Genomic DNA, 8,328 nt, shown 5'->3' on the forward strand with positions numbered 1-8,328 from the left:
TATGTCTTATTGCACTCTGGACAAAATTTCAGGTCATTCTGAGTTGTATAGACCAAGATATGGTCAATTGAATAAAGCTGGACAGATTGCACCTTTAGTGCAAAATTTGGTTAATTTTAGGTCACTTTTAGTTCTAGCAGTTTTGGTGCCCGAATTTGTGCAAGCTATTTGACTTGGTTGTGGCCATTTTTTGGGCTTTGGTGTCTTCATAAGAATTGTAGCTCTATGTCTTATTGCACTCTGGGCAAAATTTCAGGTCATTCTGAGTTGTATAGACTAAGATATGGTCAATTTACTAAAGCTGGACAGATTACACCTTTAGTGCAAAATTTGATCAATTTTAGGTCACTTTTACTTTTGGTAGTTTTGGCACCCAAACTTATGCAAGCTATTTGACTTGGTTTTAGCCATTTCTGGGCTTTAGTTTCTTCATAAGAATTGTAGCTCTATGTCTTATTGCACTCGGGGCAAAATTTCAGGTCATTCTGAGTTGTATAGACCAAGATATGGTCAATTTACTAAAGCTGGACAGATTGCACCTTTAGTGCAAAATTTGGTCAATTTTAGGTCACTTTTAGTTCTAGCAGTTTTGGTACTTGAAATTGTGCAAGCTATTTGACTTAGTTCTGGCCATTTCTGGGCTTTAGTGTCTTCATAAGAACTGTAGCTCTATGTCTAAGCTATCCATGGTAAAACTTTCAGGTCAATTGGACCTGTTTTGAGTGAGTTATGGTCATGCTAATGACTACTGTTCATGTGGTCAAAAATCTGTGTTTGTAAGGTTGCCATTCTGGATTTGGTCATTTTTAAAGTCAGTTTCTAGGCAGAATTTTTTCAACATTTCTACATGAAAATTGACCTATTTGGTGTCTAGTTTCACCCCCCATTGGCTTCATACCAATTGGGTTCACAGTTTTGCACTAATAACCTAATTTAAGTGCTGCCAACATACACAACCTGCATTTGAACATCACACTTCCAATTTTGACAATCCTTCTCCTCCTAATACTTCAACATTTAATCATGGCACTTCTATATATATTGTACACAATTCTAGCAAGCATTTTGAATAGAACACTCAAGTGTTCAATGCATACAATACACCATTCAAGTTCAACATTTACTTCCACCAAAATTCAACATACCTCAATATCAATCCTACACATACACTTTTATGGCAATTATGCAAACTGCCCACCATTCAATACCATCATATTTCATTGATAAATTTCATAAACTCACACACAAATTCATTATATTTAAGGCTACCCAACATGGCAGTTTACTAAAGCATCAAAGTCCCACTTTTAAACCCTTAATTCGAGCACTAACATGCACATACTTGGATATTAACTTACTACAACTTCCATTTAAGTTAATCAACCTTAATTCTCATCTATTAGAGGTAAGAAAAACTCAACGACAACAAACTTTCATGGCTGTTCAAAATTGAATATATCGATAACTCATCAAATCCTTCAAATTTCTTCACCATTCAACTCATCTCAACCTTAATATAAACTTTAATGAAGCAAGGGATGAAAAACTAGCACTAACCTCAACTTGAGCTTGAAAAATCCTTGAAATTTCCTCTCCTTTTTGCTGCCTATAGGTTGCCTATGGTGTAAGGATCATTTTTCATGAAGGGAGCTTGAAGAAATAATGGCTTGATCATGGAGGACTTGAGCTCATGCATGAAACGGCCATGGTGAATTTGGGAGGATTTCACTTTGGCCATGGATGAAAGCTTGAAGAAAATGAAATAGTTTGGTGGAACAATCTGTCCCAATTACTTATATAGGTCGCTCAAGATGAGAGTTAGTGGAGCACTTAGAAATAATTTAATGTTTAATTAATTAAAGTTTCATTATTTGCACATTTGCCTCATTTCTTTCACTATTTATATAATGTACCATAATTTAATTTTTCATGACATTTTCAAAGAGTAATACCATTTATTTTTCATGGACATTGAGGTCAAAAGTCAACTCTAGGTGTCAGTTGACCAAAATGCCCCTCTTTGGGTCAAATTCATACTTTTTCGGTAACACCGATTTACTTCTTATACCGCCGATTGCTTTAATTTTCGTTTTTCATTTATACTAACTTATTAATTTTTCTTTGACATTTCCAATGTCAATTACAGCTTAGTAGACCTTTAATTATGTCCTGAAAATATTTTCCTGAGTTCCCCGCAGTCCAGGGCTACTCAACGGTCCTCGCCGTAACTTCCTGGTGCGGTCACCCATCGCTACAGGTTTGGCTCGTTCAACTGTTAGTAGTATGTCCTAGAGCATATAATTTAGTATGTATCTTGTACATATTTTATTAATAAAAGGCATTTCCACTTTTCCATTTACATAAGATATTTATGTCTAATAGAAAAGGTCCATTAATATTTTATTAGAAATTCATTCTTAAGTTGCTAAGAATATGAGTGACAGTATTTCTAGTACAAAGTATCATAAATAGGTTCACAATCGAGGATACTTGATAATAAGGACATAACTTATCCAAAAAGATTGTATTCATGTTTGTTCCCAAGTTATTTATATGAGATATAAATAAGATGGAATGGTGAGTCTCATGCCATATGACAAACATGATAGGTACTTATAAATGATAAGTAGGCCAAACCAGTGACACTTATGACAAGCACATGGAGTTTACTCTTGTCAATGTTTTGTCATAAATCATATCAGTGCATATAATCTTTAGACCTAAGATAGCACAGTTATCTTGTATATAGATAGTTTCAGTTTGATACTGCATTCATACTTATACTGTGTATGGGTATATGGGCATGTGTTGGCTCCTACTAGTTATATATGGAGGTAGGTGTTGATCAAGATAGAATCCGTTCCTCTAAGTAAATAGAGATAAAATCCTATGTTCATTTAATTGTTCTTGATGTTTCAAGTTCTTGGCCAGGACAGATAGATTTAATCAGAAAAGAGTTTCTGATGAGAAAATCTTTTTAATCAAGAACTGGAATTAAAAGAGAACGTAATATTCATAGCAAATGGAGTTTGACATAAACCATGACTCCAGCTTGAGTTGGGATTTTGTAACAGAGAGATTCTAGTGCATGGTAAAATATGATTATAGGTTCATTTAAGGTAAACCTTATTGCTAATTAGGTGTCCATGGCATGCTATGCTGGGTGTTAACCATGGTCTATGAGGTGCATAAAATGATTTAGAGAAATCATTTATGATAAGAAAGAGTTCTGATGATATTAAGAGTTGATATCATGTCTCATTGCCAATTAGTGATGAGCCTAGTAAGTCACACACATACACAAGTAGTCACCTAATTAAATATGATTTAATTAATTAATTAAAGAGTTTAATTGATTAATTAAATAGGTTTGGTTTGCAATTAGATTGCAAAGTCCCTAGCATGACTTGAAATCAAATCTAGATTATTAGATGTATAGTATAAGTTAAATTTATATTTAAAGTGTTTAAATATGAATTTAATTAATGAGAAATTAATTAATAGAGATTAATTAATTAATTTATATTTGATATAAATTAATTAGAAGAAGAAAAATAATTATTTTGGGTTAAGAACTCAAAATTAAGACACAGGGGCATTTTGGTCATTTCGCAGTGTAACACGCGGCACCATGAGATGGTGACACATGGCATTACACATAAGCTTGCCAAATGTTTTTAAATCATGTAAGATGATTAAAATTAAGATTAAATATAGGTTTGACACTTGGCACAATGTAATTGGGTCACTTAAACCTAGAGCTAATCAAAGGGTGACATGTGGCAAGGGTTTAATGTGTTAACCTAGCTATATAAGTGTTGTTATGAGAAAATAAAATACAACCAGGAGCCACATTCCTTTGTCACACCATTTTAAAGCTCTCCCTCTCATCCTCTTCATCTCTTATCAATTCAAAGAGATTAGCCATCAATCTCTTGAGTTAAAAATACTAGAAATTGTTTCTAGTGTCCTGTTTACATCTCTAATCTCTTAAAAGGTAGAACCTAAATTTCTAATTAAAAGAAAAAGCTTTAGAAGCTGTTCAAGGGCTGCCATAGGTTTTCTTGGTGTGGACAACCTAGAGGGACAACATTTGGTGTCCTGAAGACGAATCTCAAAGGCGCAAATACGCTGCAGTGCATCAAGAGGTTAGTGTAATCATTCTTGATTTAATCTAGGGTTTTAAAATTAATCTGATTAATTTTAAAATCTTAAATGGCAAATACAGATCCAAAAACATATTAAAAGAGTTTTAATATGTTGTTTATCATTGAAATCAAATAGTTAGAAATAAATCTTGCATGATGCATGTGACCCTAAGTGAAAATTTTTGAATTCAATGGTATAAACTTGTGTTTTTCACTCTTCCATTTCTTCAATTGGTATCAGAGCCACTATATTTACCATTTAGATTGTTGATTATATGATTTAATTGTGTGTTTTAACCATGAGATGATTTATCCATTGCTGGTTGCAATGGAGGTGTGGTGGCATGCTTGAAAAACATCATCAATGGTGTGCATAGGTGGTTCAAGGTTTGGCTTTTAATTCTGCAATTGTTGTATGATCTAAGGCCTATTCTTTGACTAATTAAAGTGTTTAATTAGTAGTTTTAATCACACAATTAAATTATGATTCAAATCAGAATTTTAAAAATTATTTGAATGTAATTCAAATCTTAATTTTAAAAGTTGTTTGAATGTGATTCAAATCTGAATTTTTAAAGTTGTTTGAATCATATTCAAATCTGAATTTTTAAAGTTGATTGAATAATATTCAGATCTGATTTTTTAAAAAATGTTTGAATGTGATTCAAACCTGATTTTTTAAGAAATGTTTGAATGTGATTCAAATCTGAATTTTTAAGGTTGTTTGAATGTGATTCAAATCTGAATTTTTAAATTTATTTGAATGAGATTCAAATATGAATTTTTAAATTTATTTGAATCATATTCAAATCTGAAATTTTAAGTTGAATATGAGATATTCAATTTAATTTAAGTTTGTATGTTTTATTTAATTGTTAAATAGTGATATGCATGATGGATGATCATGGACTATAAAAGACCAATGTGATTGGATTTATTTCTTTTATGTTTCTTTGGGATTGTAAATTAATTAATTTATTTTAATTTATTTTGGGCATGTATTATTAAGTTTGTAATAATTTTTTAGTTATAATTTCATTTATTTAAGTTCTTATAAATTCACCTTGGTATGCTAAGGATTACTATGTAATTGGATTGCAAGAAGTTCAAGGAGGTCAAGAGCATTGGTGGGACTAGTGCGAGAAATTCAAGATCAAGTGTTGATTATGTACTCCTTCAGCAACTCTTATAAAATGAATGAATGAAATGCACCTAGGAATGCCCTGATTCAATTCTTGGTGGCTCAGAATTGAATCCCTTAGAAATTCCATGATCATACCATATTTACTGCTTATCCATGAATGCATGAGATGTATGGGAATGTATGCAATTATATGATATATGCATGCTAAATGGATAATGTGCAAAGTGAGACCTAAATAGTAATTAGGATGACCATAAAATCTTCCAAACAAATGATTAAGTTGGAAATGTTATAATTAAAGTAATTATAACATAGGCCCTCCATTGGGACAATTATTTTAAGAAATTTTAAATAGTTGCATAAGATGCAATTAATTTAAGAGATTTTTTTAAGAATAATTGTTAATCATGAGATGTTGTAAATATGTAAATGGTTTGGTGGCCAATATTGGATGTACCTGAGGACATTAAAATTATTTGCATAATTACTGGCTCAATGGGATTAACTTAACTAATGCAAGATAAGTCAATAATGGATGTACCTGAGATTTTGAGTATTAGGGGCTAGGTAAAGGATTGAACCTTACATGAGATGTGATTGGCAAGGAGTTGCTCACTTATAGTTTATTGTAATTCCAATAATGGATGTACCTGAGGATGATTAATAGAATTATAAGAATTCAATCACCCACTAGAAATCCATCCAACTAGGATTTCCGTTTTCTACTTTGGAAGTGTAGGATTCGCTAAGTTAGTGGGAGGACCAATTTGATTAAAAGACCATAATCATTTTGGTTAATTACTTGATACATTTACTAATAAATTTGGTTATTTTCTGCAGTTAATTTTCTGATAATAATGAGCACAGAACAACCACCACCATCCAATATCCTTGCAAGCATACTTGATCGCAATAGGTTGACAGGACCTAATCTCTCTGATTTGCTAAGAAATTTGAAACTTGTCTTAAACCTTGAACATATAGGAAATGTTCTAGATCCAAATGTTCCTGGTCCCTTACCTCCAGAGGCCACTCAAGAGGGACATGAAACTTTGGACAAGTGGAAGGAGCATGATATGAGAGCTAAGTGTTACATGCTTGCTTCCATGAGTAATGAGTTACAGAAGCAGCATGAGAACATGCAGAGTGCGAGTGAGATCCTCCTTCACCTACAAGAGTTGTATGGTGAGCACAGTAGGAATGCTAGGTCTTAGATATCTAAGCAGCTGTTCCGCATGAAGATGTCTAAGGGATAGAATGTTGGGAATCATGTCCACAAGATGATTCGGCTGATTGAGCAGTTGGAACATCTTGACTTAAACATGGATTTCCAACTACAGACGGATTTGATCCTTCAGTCCCTTCCTGAGTCTTTTGGGAATTTTGTGACAAATTTCCATATGACTCAACAGGAATACACCTTAGCTGGTTTACTCAACATGCTGGTTATTGCCCAAAAGAATATGCCGAGAAATAAAGGAAAAGAGGTAGCTTTGATTGCATCTTCTTCTAGTGAAAAGTCCAACAAGAAGAAGGGCAATAAGAAAAAGAAACCTCAGATTCCTGGTCCTTCTAAGAAAATAGCTAAATAGAAAGGGAAGACTAAAGCTGATGGAGGCAAAGGAAAGTGTTTCCACTACCAGAAGGATGGGCACTAGAAAAGGAACTGCCCAGAGTATCTTGCTTCTCTGAAGGACAAGAAGGATAGACCTTTGGAAGGTATGTCCATATCTTGTTATTTAGATTCTAATGATGCTCATAGTTCATTTACAGCTTGGGTTTTAGATACTGGTGCCAGTTCTCACATTTCTAATGATATGCAAGAACTAGCAAATAGTAGCAGCTTGCGTTCTCAAGATGTTAGACTTCGAATTGGTAATGGCTCAACTGTTGAAGCTTTAGCCATAGGATCTAAATATGTTTGCATGTTTGGACATGTTTTGTGTTTGGATGAAATTTTATATGTACCTGATGCTTTTAAGAACATCATTTCTATATCTAGTTTGACTAAAAATGGCTATGAATTTCAGTTCATAGATGATGTTTGCAATATTTATTTTGGAAATAAATATGTTGGTTCGGGTTATATGAATGATGGTCTTTATTATTTGGATAATAATGACAAACACAAAATGAATGCAAGTGATCTAAATGAATGCAATGCCATAGTGAAAATCAACTCAAGTTCAAAATATATTTGGCACTTAAGGTTATGTCATGTTGCAGAAGATAGGATTGCAAAACTGGAGAAAATGGGGATTCTATCCTCATTGGGCTCTGAGCCTACTCCAACTTGTGAATCTTGCCTTCAGGGCAAAATGACTAGATCACCCTTTGTTGGACAAGGGCTAAGAGCTGAAAATATTTTGGAGCTAATACATAGTAATGTATGTGGTCCATTTAAAGAAATGGCTAGAGGGGATTTCATTATTTTATTACATTTACTGTTGATAAATCAAGGTTTGGGTATTTGTATTTGATGAAATACAAATATGAATCCTTTGAAAATTTCAAAGAATTTAAATTTGAAGTAGAAAATCAAACAGGAAAGAGTATTAAAGCTCTTCGATCAGATCGTGGAGGTGAATATTTGAGTACTGAATTTGATGAATACTTGAGAGAGCACGGCATTGTTTCCCAGCTGACTCCTCCAGGAATGCCACAACTAAATGGTATATCTGAAAGGAGAAATCGTACCTTATTGGATGTGGTACGTAGTATGATGAGCTACACTGATTTGCCAATCTCCTTTTGGGGATTTGCATTAGAATCTGCTTTGTATATTCTGAATAGGATTCCATCAAAATCAGTTTCTTCCACACCTTATGAGATATGGCATGGAAGAAAGCCAAGTCTTAAGAATGTTAAGATTTGGGGTTGTCCAGCTTATGTCAAAAAGCTGAACACTGATAAATTGGAAATCAGATCAGAAAAAGGTCAATTTGTTGGATATCCAAAAGATAGTTTTGGATATTATTTTTATTTTCCTACTTTACAAAAGGTTGTGATAAGTAGAGATGCCACATTTCTTGAACA

The sequence above is a fragment of the Hevea brasiliensis genome, chromosome 16 (genome assembly GCF_030052815.1).
Source record: "Hevea brasiliensis isolate MT/VB/25A 57/8 chromosome 16, ASM3005281v1, whole genome shotgun sequence".
Classification (NCBI taxonomy): Eukaryota; Viridiplantae; Streptophyta; class Magnoliopsida; order Malpighiales; family Euphorbiaceae; genus Hevea; species Hevea brasiliensis.